Raw genomic sequence first — 27,887 nt, forward strand, 5'->3', positions numbered from 1 at the left:
TTGTCTGTGCTAAAGTTTCCCATTTTAACTGTTCATGGGGCTTGTGAAGAACAAGCACCCCTTCCAGGGTGTGGCTAAACATTGTACTACTTGGAGTAAGACAGGTTCTTTACTTTGTGTACCCATGATTTGGAAAAGACAGACTCATAAAATTAATAAAATGGAATATATTTGGTGTTGCTGTAAGTGACTCTAACTGAGAAGAGTGATGTGCCAATCATTGATGCATTCAGAATGTGTTCCACTCCCACTAGCTGGAAAGCACATCTCTGGTATGGCTTCACTAGGTCAGGTTTATCAACAAGTGAACAAATGATATTTCCTAATACAAGCTAATCCTTCAATCCACTATCTTGCCTACTTAATCAATATAGGGTCATGTTAGTCTGAACCTATTGTGGGAGCACTGGGTACAAGGTAGGAGCCCGTCTTGGATGAGGGATTAATCCAACACAGAGCACACTTCCACACACACACACTTCAATTTGGTCAAAATAGAGCCACTAGGTAACTTAACATGGATGTCTTTGGGATATGGTAGCAGGTCCAGAGTAATAGGAGGAAAATCCACAGAGACATGGGGAGAATATATAAAGTCATGCTGGACATGGATTCAAATGCTGGCCTCTGGAGTTGTGAGGCAACAGCACTAGCTAATATGCTCTACAAAACATTAAAGAAGTACTCATACAGCCAAATAGTGGAATCAAGAGTAGTTGATTGCTAGAGTAGGAGAAATCCTGAATCAGTGTTGTCAATCAGCTAAGGTATGTGTTAAATTGGAGTGCTTTTCCCAATGATCTGAATTAGAAAAAGGCAGATGGCAAAGTTTATAGTAAAAAAAAAAAAAGTCAAGACCTTTTTATTGGAAAAAGAAGAGCTAAATCTTACTAATGATAACGGGGCAAACATTTTATGTTTAAAAAAATTCCATGGGAAGATAAGCTCTTTCACATCCAATATTGTGCCATAGGGCCAGGGTTACCCATGTTTCAATATAAGGCTGATTTTGATGACCTGTTTAGCTGTGGTTGGGCAATGTCTACTGTGTACAGCAAGTTTACAATCTCTGCTAAAGAAACTATATTCTGTCTTTATAAAATACATTTCTGTGTATTAATCAATCCGTATAATGGTTTAGCTACTTTTTGTGAAAGTCTGAATAGTTTAACAGAAAGGAGTTAAAAAAATAATAGCTGTTTATTTGAAGTTTAATTATGCTATTTAAATGCATCGGAAATAAAACTATATTTAAAAGGCAAACTTATAAAAAAAATATGCACATGCTTAGACAGTTAAATAGAAGCCATTCAAAACTTTGCCTGCAATCAGCAAAGAGGTTAGCCAGGTTAAACATTAAGCCTGTAGAAGCTTTTGGCTTCAAGCCTCCTACCATTAAAGCTGCACGTTCAACCTGCCTGTCTTTTTTCACATTCTGATGTCACTACTAAATCACTTTACGGACAAGCTGTTTCAACAGGTCTATACCGGTTGTGGGTAACCCTGCTGCTTCCAATCTCTCAAATCTATTAATGGCTCAGATCATTATTCATAACCTTGTCATCTAGTCTTGAGCTTGAACACAATGCCTTTATTCATAAGTAAAAAGGGAACAGTCACTCTTTGCCTTGGTACTTCTCTGATCTGAATGAAGATTTGCTCTGTCACACTGTTGAAACCAAGACACGTTGAAAACTAGTCTGCTGCGCTGTGGAGCAGAGTTAGGTTATTTGTAGGGCTGAAGTTTTAAAACTTTCTATAGATTTTTTTTAATTTGCTAATAACAAACATCACTCTTTGTTATTTCTTCTTTGAGATCTATTTCCTTTTGATGACAGCATATTTGTTTAACGATGAATATAGCAATTTAAAAAAAGAAACATTACACATGGTTGCAATGTAAACGTGTAATTCTTACTGTTTGACTTGTGATGACGTAGGCCTTGGGTGTTGAACAGGGCCGTCTTTTAGACTGTCAATAAATGATGCTAGTTTACAGTCTCTTTCCACCCTAACCACTCTGTTTTTGCTTTTTTTGGAAGCCAATACCACAAATACCAATCAGAATCATTCCTAAACTATGTCACACGTGCCTCTTATGAATTTGACATCCATCCATCTAGTGAATCAATTCAATTTTAGGTTCATTTGGAGCTTTAAGCATTACACAACTATTCAAGTTCTAGTTATGGCACGTCAATAATGTGGCTTTAACATGGCACATTAAATGAGATGGCTTGACCCTTTGAAATCTCAATAACTTCAGCTAACATTTGCCAAAACACCCCAATCGCATATTCTGTAAGGTGACCCAGCCTTGAATGGAAACTATATTGAATCCTATGAGGATTTTGCATATTCACTCATTTAGGCTTCCAATTTAATTCATCCTTCCAATTTAATTCAATTCAGTTCAGTGATGGGGCAAAGTGCTGTGACAACATGTAAATAAAGGTAAAATGTAAATACAAACTTTACAAATTACTAATTACATAATAAGTACACATAAAGACACCAATTTGTTAAAACAGACAGGAAACACAGTATTTTGACGCTGATTAACATAAATGGACCCTAACAATACACGCCCATTGAACCATTGTAATGTTGAACCATCCATCATGTATTTTATTGCAGAAATCTAATTGTATCTTAGTGTGATTTGCTCTAATTAAAAAGAAAAAACAAAATATATTATTACATGTTGTATGAATTTATAATGTTCCATCATCATCAAGAAGTTTCCTTATGAACAATTTATAAGGAAAGTTACAGAGATCTGGATTTGTTTTTCTGGACAGGGGTTGACACACAAAGTTCACAGTACAAAACTAAACTCAAAGTCAAAAATGAAACAAAGAGCTAGATTCTAAACTAGATTACATTGTTCAAGATGCTGAAATCTTTTGTGAAGTCTTCCTTTTATTTTTACAACTACGAGGTGATCTTATATAACGTGACATCACGTGTCATGTCACACATGCCTCGTAACACTAACCATATTTCAAAAATGTTGCCAAAAATGAAAAACAAATGGTGACAGAAACAGTAAAAAAATATAAATACAAATAAAAAAGGCAGATGCACTAATTGTGACATGCCGACAGTATGCAGTGTAATACAATTATTTATTTAATTAAAAAAAAAATCTAATTTTATGGTCAATGGGAAATGGACTCACCCAGAAGTGACCCTTGATGTACTACCCACCTGTCACAGGGCGCACTCTCATTGAAGCCAAGCTAGTTTAGAGTCATCAGGGATGACGCTCATTGTGTGGAATATCCTAGAATGTTTTCAGTCCTTTATTTTATCTAAAAAACAGAAATATACAACAAATATATATTTGCATAATGCACAGAATACTCAGTGAGAATGCACTATTGGTCATAATGTTGCAGCAATCAGATAAAACACTTAGTTTGACAAACTCCTTTATAGACGGTGCTGATTTAAAGCTTTCTTTGAATAGCTGGTTGCTTTTCTCTTCTAACAGTTTGTCTGGATTTAGTGTAATGTCTGCATAAGTAGATACGCTTATTGCTCTTTGCATGACACCCCATGACTGAGGTTTGGCAGTTAAGCAATAAAACCGATTTAATGCTGATATGTGTTTTTAGACAGATTGGTTTGATTAAATCACTCCAGATGTATAATAAAGTCATTTTGAGGTCAATCAATAATGAACAAAACCAAACAAAAGAAATTGCTCATTTTTAAATCCATAATCTTGTTTTACAGTAACTGTTTACAACATTTAGTTCAAACAACATACTAAATAATCTGTATCAAAATCTGTTGTGGTGTACTTCATTTTTTATATTTTGTATGATAAAAATATACGGTAAATCTAGAAAAAAGACAATTCTGTTACAACTGATGAAATAATCTACTTTTAAATATACTTCTTGGGAATCAAGCCCCTTTTCATGATTGAATGAAAATGACATTATACTGTATTCATACTTGATTGAACAGATTGTAAAAGGGCTGTATAAGACAAAGCCAAAGAGCAGTAGGTGAAATGACAACTCCAAGTTGTGCCTGGAGTGAAGGAGTGTAAGTGTGCCTGATGATGGACTGGCACTCTGTCTACTGCTGGTTCTCACTTTTTACACAGTTCTGCTGCAATGAAACCTGACCCTAAGGGTTATAAAACTAAAGTGAAAAAGATGATTAACTGATATTTTTAAAGGAACTTGAGTTTTTTTTAGTAGATTTAAGATAAATGTAATTCTTTCTATGAACATTACAAAAAAAAATTGTAAAGCTACTGTCTTATCATGTGCATCCTGGGTGACACAGATGCCAAGGATTTGGTAAGGTTCAATGTTTTCTGGTGTCAGTTTTGGGTGCAAGTAATTCATGTAAATCTCAGCGTCTGCCTGTGAAGCCCTGAAGACGCTTGTGCGGCTGCTCGTAATGTTGACTGTCACAAAAGGGAAGACACAACATGTGTGATGGCGTGATAGTATTGACATCTCTAGAATTTTACAACTGGCATGGGTCAAGTGAAGCATCTCATCTCCACAGAGATAGGTGGGTGCACTAAAAGTCATGCAGAGAGATCTAAGGGGACTATGTTTGTCACTGAAATGTAGAGTACAAAACCCATCAGATAGTGACACTTATAATGTTGCAGAAATACATTAAAGGTTTTTCTGCACTTTTTCATTCTGAATTTTACCAATTTGAGTACACTGGATAGTCTTTAAAGAAGCACTTTTATGTGCTCTTCATCCCTTTTCTGAATCTTTTTTTCCATTCCAGTGAAAAGGGGAAGAGGTGCCTTCCTGTCAGCATGGGGTTCAGAGCAGGACCAAACCCTGTATGCCAGTCAATACATTGGACTGACTCACGCAAGGTCAAAATCTTACAGGTGTCTCTTTAAGATGTGGAGAGAAAACTGCACACCAAAAAAAAAAAGAGCCAAGTGGAGAATAGCAGAACATGCGAATTCTAGACCGGGGTCAAACAGAGAATCCAGGATCTGTAAAGCAGGCACTATGGTACTGGGCACTGTCTCTTTAATGTATTTTTCTTTTGAAAGAAGTTCTGTTTCTATTCATATAATGACCATTTACTAACAAAACACTAGTGTTTATAATCTCTTCTTCGAATACAATTCAAAGCTTTCCCAGCTAACAGAAAAGATACAATACCAAATGGATTGATGGGTGGATGGAGGGAGGCTTTTGCCAGATTTCAACTGTCAATTGCTTCATTGAATTCCCACTTTGTTGCTTTTTCAAGTCTTATTTCTGAGTAATAAAATAGAATATAGCCATGTCTTCACCTACTAAAGTCACAATTTTGATAAATGTTATATAAAACAACATTCCATTATTAAACCTGTTTAATCCAGTTCAGTTTCACATGTGCTGGAGACTATTTCAGTGCCAACAGATGCAAGACAGGTATCAACTCCAAACAGCTACTGCCTATCACAGGCCCTCTTGCACATATGCCCACACTTGACCAATGCACATTTGTAAATCTAACTTTTTACACGCACATTTATGGGAAGTACAAGGAAAACTTGGATACCTAGGCAGAAATGTACATAGACAATGAGGAACATGGAACCTCCAAACAGGCAATGACTAGGTGTTACATTCCATCCATCCATCCATTTTCCAACCTGCTGAATCCGAACACAGGGTCACGGGGGTCTGCTGGAGCCAATCCCTGCCAACACAGGGCACAAGGCAGGGAACCAATCCTGGGCAGGGTGCCAACCCAGCACAGAAAAATGTGACATTTGGAAAATATTTTGCTTTTTGTAAAGATAGATCACTTTACTAAAAGCCTTCACATTTCTGAGCTGAAGATGCTATTTTGGATGTCCGTATGGATTGTAAAAAAGCAAACCACCCTAAAGGAAGAGTAAAGTCACACACCAAGCACACACTAGGGCCAATTTAGGATCAGAAATCCACCTAACCTGCATGTCTTTGGACTGTGGGAGGAAACCGGAGCGCCCGGAGGAAACCCACGCAGACACGGGGAGAACATGCAAACTCCACGCAGGGAGGACCCGGGAAGCAAACCCGGGTCTCCTAACTGCGAGGCAGCAGTGCTACAACTGCGCCACCGTGCCGCCCTGTTACATTCCAACCTTGTAGTATTAACCACATTTTTGATAAAACAACAAAAAACTGCACTCTAAAAATTCTATGTTCATTATCAATTTATAGGTTCTGTTGGTTCAATTTGAATCCTAATAATCAAGATACTGAACTTTTTTGAAGTTTGCTTACAAATACAAGATACTGCAAAATGAAAACTTTTCTGAAAGTTCATCATAATACTAACTCCATCCAGTTAAATTTTGTATGCCTAAAGTCTGTCGTTCTTGTGGAATAATGCATTTTTTATAAAAAGAAAATAAATAAAAATAAAAAGTGAACTGTTGTAAACATATAAAAATCTGATGGTACTATATATAGGATTGATTGTGGGTTGTAATCCTGGCCTCAAATCAGCTTGGCCAAGAGGTTTATCACCTGCCAAAGTGATGAGTCAATTAAAGCTTTGCGTGTTGCTGTGAAATAGGATTGACCATTACAGATCTGCCGCAGCACAGAATGGGGTTGGCAGTGGGGGTGGAAGTGGGCTGCAAATCAACATGACTGTATGAATAATTATTGAACAAAATGGGTGCATGTACTGTAGGTGGTAGAGACATTTAAAAACAGATGACATCTCAGCTCAGGACTACTGTGACCTTCAGCAGTCCACATTTTGATCATGAGAATCGAGACAAGTGGCATTAAAAATTCACAAAGAGCTGAGGCTACTTACATAAATGTGACTTAAAAAACAGTGCAGTGCACAAAACCTCACGGAAAGAAAAGTGATGAATAATGATAGAAACCCAGCAGCTGGAACAAAGAGTGGAGTGTCATCAAGAAGGTGCTGCTAATGACAAGTCAAGTGTAACTGAGGTTTAAAAGTATTGTAAGAACGACAGCTTCAGCAACGCTATTTAGCAGAAATTAAAATGTATCGCATATGTATGAAAAGTGTTTCACTGGAATAGATCTTGCACAGACTATTCCAAATATGGACTGTTGCAACATTTGGATTCGGTGTAGAAGGTCAATTTTCTTATATCTTTCTCCCTATTGTGGGTTTTTTGTTCAGTTATTATTACAATTATACTTTTATATTGTCATTTAATAATTAAGATCAAATAATTGCAAAGGGTTAAAATAAAAACAACTAGAAATTTTCTCTTAGTTCTGCTGTAGTTTTATATTAAAATATATTTTGGCATACTGCTCAAAAATCATGGCTATATTTTCACTGTATGACTTCACTCTGAATGCTAGTCTCAGAACTAACCTGTGTATTACTCCAGCTGAAAAGTTTCAATATTTCATATACTTTACAACATTGAAAACGCATCCCAGGCATCTTAGACTGTAATTAATAATTTATTTATTTCAATTAAAATTAGTGCTGTAGGTGGATGCAGATTACTATTGTATTCCAAACTCTTAGCTACTGTAGCAGTAGGCATCCTTGCTGAAATCTGTGTGCCATAAGAAAAGAGAATGGGATGTGATCATTTCTTGATCTTCCATCCCTCAACCCTTTTATTTTCTTAATCTGTTTAATACTTTTAATCATACTCCACCTGACAGGATCCTTACTCTCTCTGATTTTTCTCATTTTGTATTCTTTTCTCCATTGTTTTCTTTCTTCCTATTAAGTGCAGAATACTGTAAAAGAGTGTACAGCTCTGAATTCTATGGCAGATGTTTATCCCCACTTCCCACATTTCTGGCAAGTATTAAGGTTTAATAGTAAGCATGTATACTTTATTTTTCAAAGAAATTCATATTCACATTAAATATTTTTTAAGTTTGTTTATCTCAATATAGTTTCCCTATTTCTTAGTGTACTTACAGCAGCATCCATCCATTATCCAACCCGCTATATCCTAACTACAGAGTCACAGGGGTCTGCTGGAGCCAATCCCAGCCAACATAGGGCACAGGCAGGAAACAAACCCCAGGCATGGCACACACACACACACACACACCAAGCACACACACACACACACACACACACACACACACACACACCAAGCACACACTAGGGACAATTTAGAATCGCCAATGCACCTAACCTGCATGTCTTTGGACTGTGGGAGGAAACCGGAGTACCCGGAGGAAACCCACGCAGGCACAGGGAGAACATGCAAACTCCACGCAGGGAGGACCCAGGAAGCAAACCCGGGTCTCCTAACTGCGAGGCAGCAGCGCTACCCACTGTGCCACCATGCCGCCCCAGCAGCATTCTACAAGTTTCTAAAAAATATCTTGTTAGTTGTGTGCCACTTCAGTTATGCACATCTTCAAATGCACCCAAGAATGCCATGCATTAACAAAGCTGAGGTCTGACTACTACCAAGTAGTAATTTGATTTTCTCTATACAGCATTTACTCTTCTGTTGCAGAAAATGATGGCCCTAGCGTCGGGCATTGGTTGATGTTGATTGCAGTCCCTAGAAATCTGCATTCATCATATTTATCCAACCATTTTTTATCATTACTGTCCAGTCAAAAAACAACTGGCAGTCTCCTTATTGAGCACATAAACAGCTTTGAATTTCAACTCTTTTAATTCCTTCTGCACACATGAATCACACAACACTTTTCTGTTTCTCAGAATCTATCCTATTGTGTTGCTCAGTCTTCTTGCTTTCAAGATGATATCTTTGGCATATTTTTTCAATTCAGATATTTTGTTTATCCTCTGGATCTTCTATCAATCCACCTTTAATGTTGTGTACTGTTGTGACTCCATTTATAACATTCACAGTTATTTTGTCTGTGTACTCCTGCTCTCCTAAAACTCACAGTAGTTATCCCAATTCAAAAGAAGACAATATGTAGCTCTTCAAATTTGAATAGGCTTTATTCAATTTTGAATCTTTCATACCTGCCTAAAATAAACAATGCAAGGTTTCTACTTTGTTTGTTTAGTGGGTAACTGACAATAATTTGTTTTCTTTTGACCTCACCAGTGTCTTTTTCCATTTGATGTCAATAGTGCCTTTGACGTTGTTAACTTCTTCTATTACCTGAAGAACTATTCCAAACCCACTGGAATATGTCACTGGACACATGTCAAACTGTGATCTATAGTCAAATTAAATCAAATTATAATTCAAAGTTTGATTTTTTTGTTCTCAGTGTTACCAGAAAGACCACCATTTCTATTAGATAAATCAAAGTCTTTTGCTCAAAGCCTGAAGTCTAATATCATGAAGGAAAGCCTAAAAACGAATCCCACACTCGCAGGAAGAATTTGTGTTTTTATTCACGGCGCTGGTGATCAGAAAGTGCATGAAGCCAACTTTATAACCTGTCACAATAATAAAATCAGTGTCATGCACCTTTGGGAGACTAATCTAGCAATGCTGTAGCAACCACAACTCAAAATGGTGGCACCCATGGAACAGCAAAAATGACACTGGAAAAGGTGCAAATTATTTGTAACTAAGAAATTGATTCTGTGACCAAGAAAAAAACAACGTATGATAAAAGAACTCAGGAAACATGTAAACAAAAGATTACAGACAGTGTTCATTAATACTCAGTTGAGTTCAATGTATGTAGACAGTTGGTTGTTTGATTTTCCAGCATGGCCTCCTGTTGCTTATATCCTGATGACACCTCACTCTGTATGAACGTCCCTCCTGGATGCAAACTAGCCTCTGAAAAGTATGCTGTCTGTCCAAACTTCAATTCCAGCATATTTGTCTGCTAATGTCTTACAGCTTAACACTAAAAACTGAACTATTGACTTAATTCTTGTGGGATTGCAGGGTAATATTCTCACTGAGGCTTGACTCCTGAAAATGTATCTCATCCAATTTTTCCATCAGCCTTCAGGATACGCTCAACAACATTTTGAGCTTTGAAAGTTGTCAACCCTTTTTTCAATCCACTCATACCTATGTGCCTTCTGTAATGCTCTCTCTTAGGTTGTATCTGTTAGGATTGCTGTAGTACCTCATCCAGTTTTGATTTTTCTTTGTAATTTTCATTTTTCCCACGGATTCCTCACACTTTTTATTGTTTCATTAGGGCTACCGTTAGAGTTTGTGCTCTCAGGTGCAGCTGTTGGCATTAGCATGTGTTAGCCATGCATTTTGTGTCCCTCTTTAAATTGTTTAGTAGTCTTTTGGCTTTGATCTGAACTCTAACAGACTTTTGTGTGTCTTTGGAAAATTTTCATTAAGAACCTCAGATTTGGAATTACTGCTGAAAAATGTATTCTTTTGCTTTTTGTATCATTACTGCTTTTTGTATCATCACTCTGGGTAAGTTAAATTTCTACTACTTTCTTCATTACTCAGGTTTTGTCTATTTAGAGATTATTCTTAAATTAGCTAAATTCCATTTGTTATTTCTTTTTCTATGTTTTTCTTTTTTAACTATCTGAATATTCCTTGATTACTTCTTTATTTTATTTAAATAATAATAAATAAAATTAACTGTTTAATAGTGGCCTCCACTGCGTTTCCCAGTTTTGGACAAAATGTTAACACATCACCTTTCAAAAAGACTGACTTAGATACTTCAGTTTCCCTTCCAGTATTGAATTGTCTTCAAAATACTGCTACTGACTTACAAAGATATGAATTCAAAACTCTTGCATCATTAGCCTTCAAGATACCTCAGATGTTTTGACACCAGAATTTTCATGGTGTCAAAGTTTTCTTGGATAACGGCACATTTTCCTTTGTGGCTCTGAAATATTGTCCTGTGGCACTGGAACAATAGAACATTAAAAAAACTTTTGACGAGAACATGCCACTCAGCTTGAAATCCTATCCACCTAATTCCTGCAAAACAACATCAATTCAAGTAAAAGCACTACTGGGCAACTTATTCCATTTGTCTGTAGTTCTCTGTGTGAAGAAAAGCTTCCTGACTTTGTGAAAAATTTACCCTTAAAGCTTCTAACTGTGCCATGTTCTTACTGAAGTCATTATAAAGTAAGAGCCTCGATCCACTCTACTAATACGTTTCATAATTATAAACACTTTAATCGTGTCACCTTTTAATCTCTGTTTGCTTAAGGTTCTGTACACATAATCACACATGAGAACCATCCTTTTCAATTCTTCAATTCTTAGATCTGTACCTGTTTTTTATTTTTCATCTAAGCACCACTTCTGTACTAACTATATTGATGCTAACTGTGTTGTCAGCCTGCTTGTGTACTGTCAGCACTATTTTTACTTTTACTGTTATTATTAGTCTTTAGTGTTATTCTCTATGTTATTTAATTAATCATTTGTAAGATATTGTGTGTTTGTATTATATATATATATATATATATATATCACAGGTGGCGCAATGGTAGTGCTTCTGCTTTGTAGTAAGGAGAGTGTGGAAGATTGTGGGTTCGCTTCCCGGTTCCTCCCTGTGTGGATAGCGCTTTGAGTACTGAGAAAAGCGCTATATAAATGTAATGAATTATTATTATTATATATATATACTATGCAAAAGTTTTAGGCAGGTGTGAAAAAATGCTGTAAACAAAGAATGCTTTCAAAAATGGAAGTGTTAATCATTTATTTTCATCAATCAACAAAATGCAGTGAATGAACAAAAGAGAAATCTAAATCAAATCAATATTTTGTGTGACCACCTTTTGCCTTCAAAACAGCATCAGTTCTTCTAGGTTCACTTGCACACAGTTTTTGAAGGAACTTGGCTGGTAGGTTGTTCCAAACATCTTGGAGAACTAACCACAGATCTTCTGTGGATGAAGGCTTCCTCACATCCTTCTGTCTCTTCATGTAATCCCAGACACACTCGATGATGTTGAGATCAGGGCTCTGTGGGGGCCATACCATCACTTCCAGGACTTCTTGTTCTTCTTTACGCTGAAGATAGTTCTTAATGACTTTGGCTGTATGTTTGGGATTGTTGTCCTGCTGCAGAATAAATTTGGGGCCAATCATGCGCCTCCCTGATGGTATTGCATGATGGATAAGTATCTGCCTGTATTTCTCAGCATTGAGAACACCATTAATCCTGACCAAATCTCCAACTCCATTTGCAGAAATGCAGCCCTAAACGTTCAAGGAACCTCCACCATGCTTCACTGTTGCCTACAGACACTCATTATTGTATCGCTCTCCAGCCCTTCGACGAACAAACTGCCTTCTGCTACAGCCAGATCAAATTTTGACTCATCAGTCCAGAGCACCTGCTGCCATTTTTCTGCACCCCAGTTCCTATGTTTTCTTGCACACTTGAGTCACTTGGCCTTGTTTCCACGTCGGAGGCATGGATTTTTGGCTGCAACTCTTCCATGAAGACCACTTCTGGCCAGACTTCTCCGGACAGTAGATGGGTGTACCTGGGTCCCACTGGTTTCTGCCAGTTCTGAGCTGATGGCACTGCTGGACATCTTCCGATTTTGAAGGGTAATAAGCTTGATGTGTCTTTCATCTGCTGCACTAAGTTTCCTTGGCCGACAACTGCGTCTACGATCTTCAATGTTGCCCGTTTCTTTGTGCTTCTTCAAAAGAGCTTGAATGGAACATCTTGAAACCCCAGTCTGCTTTGAAATCTTTATCTGGGAGAGACCTTGCTGATGCAATATAACTACCTTGTGTCTTGTTGATGTGCTCAATCTTGCCATGACATGAAACTGTCTTCCACAACCTCGCCTTGGTAGCAGAATTTGGCTGTTCCTCACCCAGTTTTAAGCCTCCTACACAGCTGTTTCTGTTTCAGTTAATGACTGTGTTTCAACCTACATGTGACATTGATGATCATTAGCACCTGTTTGGTATAATTGGTTGATCATACACCTGACTATCCATCCATCCATTTTCCAACCCGCTGAATCCGAACACAGGGTCACGTGGGGTCTGCTGGAGCCAATCCCAGCCAACACAGGGCACAAGGCAGGAACCAATCCCGGGCAGGGTGCCAACCCACCGCAGGACACATACAAACACACCCACACACCAAGCACACACTTGGGCCAATTTAGAATCGCCAGTCCACCTAACCTGCATGTCTTTGGACTATGGGAGGAAACCGGAGCGCCCAGAGGAAACCCACGCAGACACGGGGAGAACATGCAAACTCCATGCAGGGAGGACCCGGGAAGCGAACCCAGGTCCCCCGGTCACCCAACTGCGAGGCAGCAGCGCTACCCACTGCGCCACCGTGCCGCCCACACCTGACTATAATCCTACAAAATCCCTGACTTTGTGCAAGTGTACCTATAAGAATTGATGCTGGTTTGAAGGCAAAAGGTAGTAACACCAAATATTGATTTGATTTAGATTTTTCTTTTGTTCGCTCACTTTGCATTTTGTAAATTGATAACAATAAACAATCATTATTTATATTTCTGAAAGCCTTCTTTGTTTATAGCATTTTTTCACACCTTTTGCACAGTACTGTATATATATATATATATATATATATATACAGTATATATATATACAGTATACAGTATATATATGAACATACATACAGCAGATTCAGAAAGACCTTTTTCTCTTTATGCACACTCTATTATTTTGTAAATTTAATTTTAAATGGATAAACTTGCCATTTTTACACATTAATCTTGCACAATAACTATTTAAGAGAAAGTGAAATCATGTTTTTCAGAAACATTTGCAAAATTACTAAAAACAAAAACTGAAATATCTCATTGATCTGAGGTGGGTTGGCACCCTGCCCGGGATTGGTTCCTGCCTTGTGCCCTGTGTTGGCTGGGATTGGCTCCAGCAGACCCCCGTGACCCTGTGTTTGGATTCAGCGGGTTGGATAATGGATGGATGGATCTCATTCATTTAAGTATTCAGACCCATAATTCAATTCTTTGTAGAAGCCGCTTTGTCAGCAATTATAATTTCTTGTCTTCTTGGGTAAGTCTGTACAGGCTTTGCACACCTTGATTTGGGCAGTTTATTCCATTCCTCCTGGCAGATCCTCTCAAGCCACGTTAGAATGGATGGGAAGCGTTTGTAAACGGTCATACTCAGGGAAAGTTGGAGAAGTCAAAGCCACTCCAGCGTGGTCTTGGCTGTATGCTTCAGATTATTAATCCTTCTCTCAATTCTAACCAGTCTCCTTGTCCCTGCTGCTGCGAAGTATCCCTATAGCATGATGCTACCACCACCATGCTTCACCATATTAGACAAATGATGAGCAGTGCCAGGTCTTCACCAGACAATAGTGTTTGGGGTTCTGCACAAAGAGTTCTCTTTGTGTCTTACCAGAAAAGAGAATCTTTTCCCTCATGCTCTCAGAGTCCTTTAAACTGTCACATTTCTTTTTGATAAAAGTGTCTTTCATCTAGCTATAAATGTGTTATTGTTGGAAGGCTGCTCAGATGGTTGTTCTTTCCAACAGATTCTTCTATTTCACAGTGGACTTCTGAAGGTTCTACAGTGACTGTTGAGTTCTTGGTCACCTCCTTGATCAAGATCTTTCTGGCCTGTTTACTCAGTTTGGCTGGACAGCCAACTCTGGGAAGAGTCCTGGTGGTTCCAAACTTCTTCCATTTCACAATTATTGATGTCATTGTGTTCTTGGGAACACACCGAGCTTTAGAAATGGTGTTATGTCTTTTCTTTGATCCATGCCTCATCACAGTTTGGTCGTGGATGTCTATAGAGAGTTCCTTGGACTCCATGGCTTGGTTTTTGTTCTGAAATGCAGTGTGAGTTCTGGAATGTTACATACACACGTTTGTGCCTTTCTAAACAATGTCCAATTAATTCAATTTGCTAGACTCAGGTAGATTCAAATCACATTCTAGGCACATCTCAAGGAAAATGAAAGCAAAAAAATGCACCTGACCACAATTTGGGGTGCCACAGCAAAATGTCTGCATACTCATATGAATGAGAGATTTCACTTTTTGATTTTTAATGGATTGATGGACGGATTTTTAATAGTTTGCTAATCTTTCTGAAAACATGTTTTCACTTTGTCATTATGGGTTATTGAGTGCAGACTGATGGGCACAAATGGCAGATTTATCCATTTAAGTTACATTTACAATACAAAATGTGTGCATTTTGCAGGGGTCTGAATACTAGTATTTTAAACATTCTAAGAATTATATTTTTGGAAGCTTTGAGCTAGTATGCAAACTAAATATTGTATGACCAGCAGTCAGCACTCCAGAAAAGAAAAAAGTCTGTACAAAATCCAGCCATAACAAGTACATTTGTTAAAAAAAATAACTTTCCCCAAGTTAAACTAGAGGAACTATTGACAACATCCACATACATTATATCTATATATCTGTAAGACATGCCAAATGTCCCTGAAAGCATTCTGGAATGGTAGATCAACACAATGCCCGAAGGCTTCTCTCTGACGGAGTTCTGACCTTTATCAGGGTCACTGCTAAAATCCCTTCTGTGTTTTCTATTTCCTGTTATCTTATTGTACGATAACATGACTGGAATAGGCAGTTCTCTCCTTCACCTTTCTGACCTTACTAGGTTGGGCTGGTACACTTGTGCATCTGTTGTCCCTATTGGATGTGCCTTGACTTAATTCTGGTCAGCTTCTGATAAGAGAACAGAACAAGCTTTGAGACATCTGGAGATGTCAGCTTACTTCTTTGTGATTTTTTTGTGCTCCCAGTTTGACTCAGCAAACAAAGTGGAGCACAGTGTGACAATTAATTGATTGATTACTTACTGAAAAAAAACAGTGGTGGAAGATAAGTACAAATAAACAAGGAAAAATGTACTATTGTAAAAGTTGAGTACCCCATTGACATTTCTACTTGAGTAAAAGTTAGTACTTGCTTTTAAATATACTTAAAGTATTAAAGTAGAAGTACTTGTCAAATATCAGATTCGCTAATGCAACATGTAAAGTGGCATTAAGTGTACCAACTAAATGTATATTTTGTTAAATACAAAAATAGTTCAGCTTCCATCATTTTAATTATGCAAACTATGCTACTGTAAACTTAGTAGTTTAAAATGATGTTGATATGTATTCTATAAAACAATTCCAATAATGAACTGACCAAACAAACAATTGATATATTCTAATATCAATATTTTATTTGGACCTGTATGATGAATGACAGAATGATTAATGACAGAGTTCTTGTTCGTTGATCTTGAACTAGTGTCTGACTAGAAAGAATCAAGAATTAGATGGGCCGTACTTTCACATCCACTTTAAACATCTGAATGAAGGGGCTGACAGCATCACGCATGTGCCTTAGCACTACTGTTCAGCTCCACTAAATCGATTCATTCGTGCTCGCAATTTGATTCCCATGATTCACTGAAAAGATTAATTCACAAAGAATGAATCATTTGTGAATTGCCCACTGCTATCTCTGTCATCATCTGATTAAAAAAAAAAATAATGTGTAACATAATGCCATGTAGAAATGTAGTCGAGTACAAAGTCAAGATATTAGCTGTAAGGTGTTGTAGAGTAAAAGTCACAAGTATTTCAATCTATAATCTGTTTCAATCTTTAATTTAATATTGTTTATTGTATCAGTATGCTGCTGGAGAATGTGAATTTCCCATTGGGATTAATAAAGTATCTATCTATCTATCTATCTATCTATCTATCTATCTATCTATCTATCTATCTATCTATCTATCTATTCAGAGCTAAATTTACTTATGTAAAGTACAGATATGGGAAAAAGTTAAATAATTACAGTGACACAGTTATTGTACTTCATTACTTTCCACTTCTGATGATAGCCATTTAATTTTATTTTGGTCCTACCAGACTGGGATTTTGTCTTCTCAAATTTTGTTCTAGTGAAAGAGTGTTTTTCAACTCCATCCACCCATTTTTGAGGAGTGTGACCAGGAAAAAAATGTTGCAAGTTCTTTGTTGATCTTAAGTAATGTTAGGCCTCTCCAGCTTGTGGCTGTCCTTCTTGGATGTGTCCTTGACAATGTACTCCCAATGCCCTCTCAAAAAGAGAATGAGTCAGGCCCTTATAATAATCTCATCTTTGTAGAGACAGAGCAAGCTGTGAATATGATTGAGCTACTGTATATGGAAAATACATGTATGTTGATTTGGGAGGTCCTACCAGTCAGTGTTCTTTTATTGAATGTTTTATGGGGAGTATATCATATTAGACTTAAAAAACAGACAAAATAGGATATTGAACAGCAGGCAGTGAGAGAAGATGTGTGTGATCACAGTTAAGGGTCATGCAACAACATTTCACTCAGCTAAATCAAAGACAGCATACTGGGATGTACACATGCAGAACAAAAGACTGAAGCCTGATATGACAAGAAGTGAAAAAAATACTTGGATTTTACATAAAGTTGTAAAAGGAGCCAGCTAAATTAATGCAGAAAATAAAAACTTTCAGTTCACGGTGGAAACAAAAAGGTCAAAGAGCAAGTAATTCTTGCCACCGAGAGAAATGATAGAAAATGACCTATGTCAGTTTTGGCTGGCAAAAGAGGCATAAGTGTCAGGCCAATCAATCAGGTTGCGGTGAATGAGTTTCCACAAGGTAGGCCATTTTAACACCAAGGAGTATTGCACAAAAGACAGAGTGGGCTCAGGAGACATTTACAAAGGCAGCTACAATCATTGGAGACTCCCATAACCTACCAAGCTATACACATCAAACAAACACTTGCCTGTGCCCAGGAGAGTGAGATTTCTTTACTTTTGTTAAATTCTCTGCATGGTGTATTTGATTAGCCTTTTCTGGACAAAGAGCACAGTTGCTGTCTAACAGTGTATGCACAAAAACAAGAATAGTCACAAAATCTCTTAGCTGTGAAATGTTTGTTTAAAATAGTAATTTTACATTTTTTAGTTTCTAAGTACAAATGAAACCCCCACTTTTTAGAGATTAACTTGTGACAAATGTGTAACTTAGTCCAAATAAAATTCTACCTTCTAGCTTTCATGATAGAATTGCCTACAGCTCCCCTGTAACTATAATTGTGACTAAATGAATACAGTAAATGGAATGGTGAATAACGCAAAGCAAATGAATGTATTTTCCAAGTTATCTACTTTCACACAGGAGACACTGTTACTGCAGAAAGCAATAATATCAATTATACCAGGCTACCAGGTGGTTCTCTGCCATCATCCACCCTGAGTGTAGCCCTGTCTCCGTTTCTCAGCTGCTCTATTCATGCAGTAGGCAGATGGCAGATCTCTGTTTCTAAAACTTCATCCATGGGTTATGCCAGACCACATCAGACCAGAGACCAATCAACATATCAAGACAGAGAGCCACCTGGTAGCCTATTATCCAAATTGTATTAATATTATTTTGCTAACATTTATTGTATTAATATTATTTTGCCAATACTTACATTTGTACTGTACTTATACTTATTATCTATAATATATGAATACATGTGCAAATTTTTCTTTTGTCTGTTTTAGTACTCTGTCTAACTGCCTGGGGTTGCAGATGTAAAAGAAAAGGTAAAGTATTAAGCTACAAAAGTAGTCAGTCCTGAGAGGGTGGCAATAATGTGGTATTTGCGGCATTCTGTTATGGTCTACATCAGGGATTTTCAACCTGTGGGGTGTGGACACATGTCAACTCAGTGCGAAATCTTATTTATCTTTTAAAGTCACTAATTCATTTTTCAGCCTCTAGGGGGCAATCTCTCAACAATAACCGTATCTGTTTTGCGATCGCTGGTGACCATTTGTTTGTGTGTACTGCTTCTAGCAAAGGACAAATCCGTAGATGGCTAAAAAGTTCATGGTTAAAAATGAAACAGTGGCTGGCCACAATAAAGAAAGTAGGCAACGGAAATACTACTAATGTAACTGACAGCAAGAAAGATGTGAGGGTAGTGGCAACCGAATCCACCGCTGAACCCAACGATGATGAGCCATCAGCATCACATGCAGAACTAGCATCGGAACAAAGAAAGCACGCTGTCAAAACTGCAAGCAACCGAAGGAACTATGATGAACGGTACATAAAATATGGGTTTGCTTGTATCATAGTAAATGGCGAACAACATCCACAATGTGTTATATGTTCTGAGGTACTTGCAAGTGCAGTCTGAAACGTGTTAAATTAACAGGACACTTGACAACAGACCACTCAAACCTCAAAGATAAACCCGCTGGAAAGCCAAGAACAAACTATGCTCAGCCAAGCCACTGCACAAGTTAAAGCACTGACGGCTTCATTTGAAGTGGCATATTTGATCGCTAAAGCGAAAAAGCCGTATACAATTGCAGAGACTCTAATTTATACAGCAGCGATGCAGATTTCTAGAACTTTGCACAGAGATAAGTTTGCCAGTGATATTAAGAAAATTCCACTACCTGATAACACAATTAGACGTTTTCCATCCTATCGTACATCAAAAGCAAGTACTGATCACATTTACTAATAGTGGAGGACAATTTAAGACTAGATGTGTCCAACATTGAACCCCGAATTCATAATATGGTGTGTCAGAAACAAGCTCAACCATCCACCTAAATAAAGTCAATTCTTGGGTTAAATCAGTTGGTGAATGTAAACAACCTGCTGTATGACGTGTATGTATCATGGATAGCTGATATTATTATGATGTGTGCATCCTGATGTATTTTTGGTGTGGTTGAGAGGAAGGGGGGCTCGAGTCCAAAATACGCAATAAGGGGGTGTGTATTTTCAAAAAGGTTGAACCCCCCAGGTCTACACTGTAAAAAGTCTAAAATGATCTACAACAGGGTCACTTTAGGACCCTACCATGACAAAACAGTGTTTTCCAAATACAGTGTAGTTACATCATTTGAATTCTGACTTATGTGTTGTCAGATTTAGGGAGCTGATACCCAAAACAAAAATATGCATACATATGCAAAAAATTAGCACTTCCAAATGCACTGCAAATGGGTGGCTTTGCATTTTGATTATTTTCAGTTCTATCACAGCAGCTCAATTTTGTAGATGTTGCAGTACTATTATTTTAGGGGCAAAACCAGGAAATAGTCAGTGTTAGCAAGGCATTAAATCATTTTTCAAAGTAACTTTGGTTCAAAGCTAAAAACAAAATTGTTTTCATCTTGTCTTTACAATTTGCTTGAATTCTTGTCTTTTACAAGATCTTTCCTTTACAAGTATAACGTGGACACTGAGTTGCATGTTGCCATCTTTTATATATACTATGACTTCACGGGTCACATGACGTGTGCAGCAACCACTTAGTATCACAGCAACAAAAACAGTGCTTATAGGAAAATGAATATATAAAATGGGGATGAGGTCACATCATCATAGTAAAAAGAAAAATATTACAATATGAAAATAAAAATGAATAATGTACAAAAACAGATTAATGACAAATTCCTGACACACAAGGAACAGTGTGATTGGTCTTCAGGAAACAATCATCTTGCACACATGCTTGCTGAATGAGGTACTATTATAATTTGTGTTCACTTTTTCTACATTTTCCTGAATGCATTCTGAGTTACATTATATGCAAATATAGTTTCTGGGTCAGAGAATGTAGTTTTGACATTATTTATTAGCTAGGGTTTTCTTTTCCGATATTACAATATGTTTGCGTCTTCTCACACCGTCTTGGCTTTATTGTGCGCATTGCCATTTTGAGCAGCAGTTGATACAAAATTACTATGCAATGTCACCTGGAGGTGCGCAATTGTTGACATCATCATTACGACATTAAAAAATTGGGAGTGGTCTTCCCTAGACTTTCGATGGTAGACTTCTTAGGCGTAAAACCAGACTGTTCTGGTCATTGGTAGGTGAGCAAGTGATCACAGATCCTGTTGAGGATGACCCTAGCAAGGACCTTACCAGGCACCGAGAGCAGTGTTATCCCCCTGTAGTTGCTGCAATCCAGGTGATCACCCTTCCATTTCCAGATAGGGATGACAAGTCCCGTTTTCCAGTCAGTTGGGATGATGCCAGTCTCCCAAATGTAAGCAAAGATTGCTTGCAATGCCAGGAGGACAGCCTTACCACTAGCCTGGTTAAGTTCACCCCGGATACCACAGATCCCTGCAGTCTTTCCTCCCCTCAGCTGGTTCACCACCTGTGCACTCAGTGTGATTGGGTGGTTCACAGCTAATTGGAGGATCAGCCTCAAGAATCGTGGACCCAGAGATATCCAACGTCTTAGCCAGAGGATCAGCTTTGAAGAACTGCTCAAAGTAGCCAGCCCAGCGGGTCACAACTGCAATGTCATCCGTAAGGACCATTCCATCAGTCGCCCTGACTGCGACTCTCCGAGGAACAGATTCAAATCAGATGTGCGTAATGCTTTGATTCCTCTGTAAGCAGGATGTGGGTCGCTACACCACAGAAAAAGGATAGGATGGAATCTCTGTAACAATCTTCTCAACTAGTGGTTTCATGTTTCTTCTCTTGGTCACCTCCATTATTTGGAAGATTGCCTTTTTTCATGGCAAAAATAACAGATAAAGCTTCCATAAAACCTTAACAAATGAAAGTGGAGCTTCACATCTTCAGGCGTGTTTTAGCAAACAGATTCATTATTTCATGCTGAATGAACATACCATATCTCTGTTATGAAACATGTCATGGATTATCTCTGTTGCCAGTGTGTCCATGTTCTCCATAAGAAGTAAAAATGTATATTTACTCTTACTTCATGCTCAATATCTGCTCAACAACTTTCCCATTACCATTCAAACTGCATCTACTTGCAAATCTTGAAGGCACGCCTTTTCACAAAGCACCTTGGGATCAACTGAGTGTTGTAATACTGGCATTCATCTGCATATCAGCTATTTACTGTGAACCTAACAGCCAACAAGTATCTAAGCTTCTTTTATTGTTGGTTTTCATAGACTGTAGACTTGAAAGAGCTTCTTTTGATGTGTGGTAACATTTTGTTTTGTGTTACTTTCATTCAGATGCCTCCCATGCATGTTGATTTTATTTTAATGAGTCACCTTGGGTAAACATGCCTACTAAATAAAGGATCCTATTAATAGTTATAACATGCATCATGAATTTTACTGGTGCTTATTATATACTCAGAATGGCATCACACAAACAAAGATCAAGCAAATAACAGTACCTTAACAACTGGGAGGCAATTTGAAAAATCACACTTTCAGTAATTACAATTTCTCATAAAGAATCTGCAACATTGGAACATTTAACAGCCTCCATCACTGAGTAGCAAAATATATTGACTTTGTTTAAACAATCTAATGGCAGTTACTTTAATGACCTGTACTCCCAAAATAAGGAATTGCTGTGCACGTGACATTACTATTAGTTGACTTGAGTAAATCTGCAATATATAGAGATAAAATTTTAATGTTAAAAGAACAAAAGTATGTAAATAAATTAAAAAAAAAATCTGGAAATGAATGAATGGATACAAAGAACATAAGGGATGTTTTTTGTCTTCTTACACATGTGATTATAATGTTTCTTTATATAATGGAAATGTTTTATCAATTTCTTAGTTTTCATTTTATGTGTTGTAATTCATTCATTCTGCCTTGGTTTATTTGTCAGTATCAATGACTGTACTATCAATCAATCCTTTTTATGAACTCTAGTCTTCCAAAACAGGATTGCAGGGGCCTGGATTCCTTCCCAGCAACATTAGACATAATTCCAAAAAAATAACTCCAAGACCATCTTGGAGTTAGCTGCCCATCATACACATCCGATTATCCTAATTTGTTGTGAGTGTTGTGAGAAAAATCAAGTCTAAGCAATGGAAAACATGTAAATTCCACACTGAAAGCAACAGGGAACAAAGCTGGAAGCCAAATTTTTAAATCTGTGAGGTAGTAGCACTAACCATTGTGCCACAATGCCTCCTGTATCTTTAAAGTAGTTATTTGTACAATACATTTAAATCCATTCATGTCAGATGTGTTTATTCTTATGCACTATTTGTTTTGCTTATCAGCAGTTCTTTGTCCTCTCTACTTAGGGTGGAGGAATTGTTTGTTAAGCAAATACTGTACCTGCCTAGCGGGTAATTTAAGTGTCCACTTACTGTCCCCTGGTATTAGTGGCTAGATTGTTCGAGCACTCCAGAGTTTGATCCTGCAAGACTGTCACAGAGAAACTACTGCTGCTTTCTTCTGGCTTACCTTTATACTTTATTGAAATCCTGTGACAGGGAGGGGCAGCTCTCCTACCTGTTTTCTACTAGGAGTAATTCACAATGTTGTATAGGTTTATAGAGTCATCATTGTCATGTGTTCAGAGTACAGTGAATTAGTTACTTGCATTTCCTAATCAACATACAACACTGTGTAAATTGTTATAACCACTCAGCAGTGCCATTAATGTGAATTTCCCCTTGGGATTAATAAAGTATCTATTGTGGTACATGGCCGGCAGTTCATCCCGGCCAATACCGCCACGCCGCCAGGTGGAGCCGTTCTTGCAACATGGAGGTGCCCCGAGTTCCAGCAGGGCATCACGGACAGTGGAGTTTTACATCACAGCCCTGCTGGATACCATGGGGGCCTCCAGGGGACGCTGCAGGGAGGATCAACGATTTATATTTTCAGTATAACCCGGAAGTACTTCCCAGTCACGAGGACGGAAGAAATAAAGTACTTCCGGGTTGAAGAAAAGAAGGAGTTTTTCATCTGATCCGGAAGTGCTGGGAAATGACGTGGACTGGGGGATCAGAAGCACTTCCGGGTCAGGGACTATAAAAGGACTGTGGGAGATCCCAACAGTGATACGAGTTGGGAGGAAGGGTGTCTGAGCTGTTGGGTGGAGTGGAGGAATTGTTATTGGAAGATTATTGATAGTTTATTGAGTATAGTGGAGGTGGAGGTGCTTTGTGCACTTATTTGTATTAATAAAATAATTATTAGACTTTTATCTGGTGTCAGTACGTGTTGTCTGAGGGTTCAAGGGGACGATAGAGCCCCCTATCGGTCACTCTATCTATCTAATAGTGGAGTCACTTTGAGTTTTCTCGTGTCTTCTTAGGGAGTCAAGGATGAGGGCTGCCAAAAAACAGGGTCTGTTAAAACCCACTTGCCCTTCAGAGAGGTGACATTCCACGTCCCAAGAGCCAGCTTCTGTAGCCGAGGATCGGACCGCCAAGGTCCCCGCCTTCGGCCACTACCCAACTCACACTGCACCCGACCTCCTTGGCCCCTCCCATAGGTGGTGAGCCCATGGGAAGGGGGACCCACGTTGCCTCTTCGGGCTGTGCCCGGCCAAGCCCCATGGGTGCAAGCCCGGCCACCAGGCGCTCGCCATCAAGCCCCACCTCCAGGCCTGGCTCCAGAGGGGGGCCCTGGTGACCCGCGTCTGGGCAAGGGAAAACGCTGTCCAAATTTTGTATTCATCATGGAGGTTTTGTTGAACCGCACTTTGTCTCATCCCTCACCTAGGACCAGTTTGCCTTGAGTGGCCCTACCAGGGGCATAAAGCCCCGGACAACAGAGCTCCTAGGATCATTGGGACACGCAAACCCCTCCACCACGATAAGGTGGCGGTTCGAGGAGGGGTCCTATATGTTTGTTTAGGATTTTTACATTATTGAATGCTTAACATTGAAACGACCGCACATTGTAATTATTTTCTTTCATGCCCGAGTTTTTAATTTATTTGATATCCTTAATTCTTGCAACTATTGTATGTATAAATGTTTTTTATATGATGTTTTATATTTACTGTATATACTTGCGTATAGGTCTGGTCTTGAAACCCAAAAAATTGATCATAAAATCAGAATATACACCTGTTCAAAAATATGACACTTCATCTTTTTTTTCAATATCTTCTTGCCACCTCCAATCTCACACCAGTTTCTCAGACGCATCGAATTTTGTTGCAGCTACCAATTTCTTTCGCCACTTCATATTTTCTTCTGATCGAATGCTCCATCGTAGATAAGGGATGCTCTTATGATAAAGGTGTATGAGGGTGTGAGATACAAAAAACACAAAATAGTGCAAACATCGCTTCGGAATAGTTTGGGTATTACCATGTGGTCACGTAGGCACAATACATAGAAAAAAAGGCAGTGTACTCCGTGGTTACACTCTCAGGTGGGTATTAACATATCATAATCTCTTGGACGAATAGCGGGAGTTTTCTGCATTCAACTTATATGACCGACATTATAAAATACCAGAAATTATAAAATAAAATCAAGCCTCGACTTATCCGCGAGAGAACTTAAACACGAATATATACAGCAGTTGTAGTATTTGTTTTTGGTTTACTGGATTTACATTATTGTCAAGTACAAATCAGATTATATTTTCATTTCATTATAACTGGTTAAGACTTCTGTGGTGGGCTGGTGCCCTGCCCGGGGTTTGTTTCCTGCCTTGCACCCTGTGTTGCTGAGATTGGCTCCAGCAGACCCCCGTGACCCTGTAATTAGGATATAGCGGGTTGGATAATGGATAGATGGTTAAGACTTGGAATGTAGTTCTTAGTAATGTGCTGATGCAAAATAATACAGCTTGTTGTGTGTTGTAGAGACTGAGGGTTAAGAGTCCTTGCCTAACATATTGTCCTTGAATTGATAGCTAATTTGAATAAGTGTGGGTGTAAAGGGAGTATACACCCTTTCTAGATTAAGAAAAAAGCATTAGACACATCAGGGCCAGATCAAGACCTTCAGAGACCTTAAGCACTTAAAAGATTTTGGTGCCCACATGCATGTACAGTAATAATGGAAATCTCTGTAATTTCTTTTTTTTTTTTTTAATTTTATTAATTAATTTTATTGCAATCATTCCATACAAATAGATCAATTTATAACAAAAAAAAATTAAAGACAAATCAAACCCCACCCCTGAGAAGGAGAGCTTAGCCAAAGGAGAATTGCTTAGGGCTTTTTAATAAGGCAACAATAAACAAAAGAAAGGAAGAAATATATATAGGTAAATAAGAAATGGAGAAGGGAAATAAATGCGGTAACAGTTATTTCTTATTCTAAAATAATATTGATTAGATCCTGCCAGGTTTTGAAAAAATTCTGTACGGATCCTCTAAATGAGAATTTGATTTTTTCCAATTTCAAATAATATAAAACATCGGTTTCCCACTGACTTATCAGAGGAGAGTTAGGATTCTTCCAATTTAACAAAATAAGTCTGTGTGCCAAAAGTGTAGTGAATGCAATCACCGTTTGCTTGTCCTTCTCCACTTCAAGTCCGTCTGGAAGAACACCGAACATAGCTGTTAGTGGGTTAGGAGGGATTGTGACCCCAAGGCTGTCTGAGAGGCACTTAAAAATTTTGGTCCAAAATGATGTTAGTTTGGCGCAGGCTCAAAACATCTGACCCAGTGAGGCAGGAGCTTGGTTGCAGCGTTCGCAGGTTGGATCTTGCCCTGGAAACATTTTGAACAGTTTTAAGCAAGACAGATGAGCTCGATATATAATTTTTAGTTGAATAATTCTATGCTTTGCGCATATGGAGTTCGAGTGAATTCTCTGTTTGCTACCTTCCACTCCTTTTCTGATATATTGATTAAGAGATCTTCTTCCCAATGTCATCTTGGGTCTTTGAAAGGTAGGGACTCTAATAAGATTTTATATAATGCGGAAATGGTGTTTAATTCCTCGAAACTGAGCAGTATTTTTTCCAGCATGTTGGAGGGTACGAGGTGAGGAAAATCGGGCAGTTTCTGTTTAACAAAATTTCTAATTTGAAGATAGTGAAAGAAATGTGTAGCTGGGAGGTTGAATTTGGAACGTAATTGTTCTAAAGATGCAAATATGTTGTCTATATAAAGATCTCTGAGCATTTTAATCCCAAAACTTTTTCCAGCTATTAAAAACTGGATATGTTTGTGAGGGTTGAAAGAGGTGGTTCTCTTGCAGAGGTGCCGCGGATAAAAGATTTTCCATCTTAAAATGCTTTCTAAAGCACAATTGGGTTATTAGTATATTTGCGATAACTTGCATTTATTGGAGCGCAGAGCAGGGAGTATAAAGAAGTACTACAGCATTTTACTTCTATTGCGAACCAAGCCTGTGTAGGCCTATGTTCATTTATTTGTGTCCAGGTTTTTATGGCTTGTATGTTTGCTGCCCAGTAATAAAACTGAAAATTAGGTAAAGCCATGCCACCTTCTGCCTGAGGTCTTTGTAGGGTCGCTCTTCGAATACGTGGGTGTTTTGAGTTCCAAATGAATGAGGTTATTGTTGAATCTAATTGCTTAAAAAATTATTTATTGATATATATTGGAATGTTTTGAAATAAAAAAAGAAGTTTAGGAAGGATAGTCATCTTAACAACATTAATTCTTCCGGCTAGAGTGAGATGAAGGGTTGACCATCTATGCAAGTCTTGCTTAATTTTTTCCATACAGATGGCAAAATTTTGTTGATAAAGAGCTTTATGTTTACTTGTGATATTTACCCCTAGGTATTTAAACTGATCTGCTATGGTAAAAGGAAGGGTGTCCAATCTAACATTATATGCTTGTGAATTCACTGGAAAGAGTATACTTTTATTCAGATTAATTCTAAGACCAGATATCTTTTGAAATTCTGTGAGTGCTGTTAAAACTGCAGGCACAGTGTTTTCTGGGTCTGATATATATAAAACCATATCATCTGCATATAGAGAAATTTTCTGTTCCAGTCCTTCTCTGATAATCCCCTTTATCTGATAGGAATTTCGACAGTGAACCGCCAGTGGTTCAATGGCGATTGCAAACAGCAGTGGTGATAAGGGACACCCTTGTCTGGTACCACGTTCTAGCTTAAAGTACTCTGAACAAATGTTGTTAATACAAACTGAAGTTTCTGGATTGGTATACAGTAGTTTGATCCATGCACAAATATTCGGGCCAAACCCAAATTTCTCCAATGCAGTGAAAAGGTAGTTCCATTCAATCATATCAAATGCTTTTTCTGCGTCTAATGATAG

This window comes from Erpetoichthys calabaricus, chromosome 7 (assembly GCF_900747795.2).
Source record: "Erpetoichthys calabaricus chromosome 7, fErpCal1.3, whole genome shotgun sequence".
In the NCBI taxonomy this organism is placed as follows: Eukaryota; Metazoa; Chordata; class Cladistia; order Polypteriformes; family Polypteridae; genus Erpetoichthys; species Erpetoichthys calabaricus.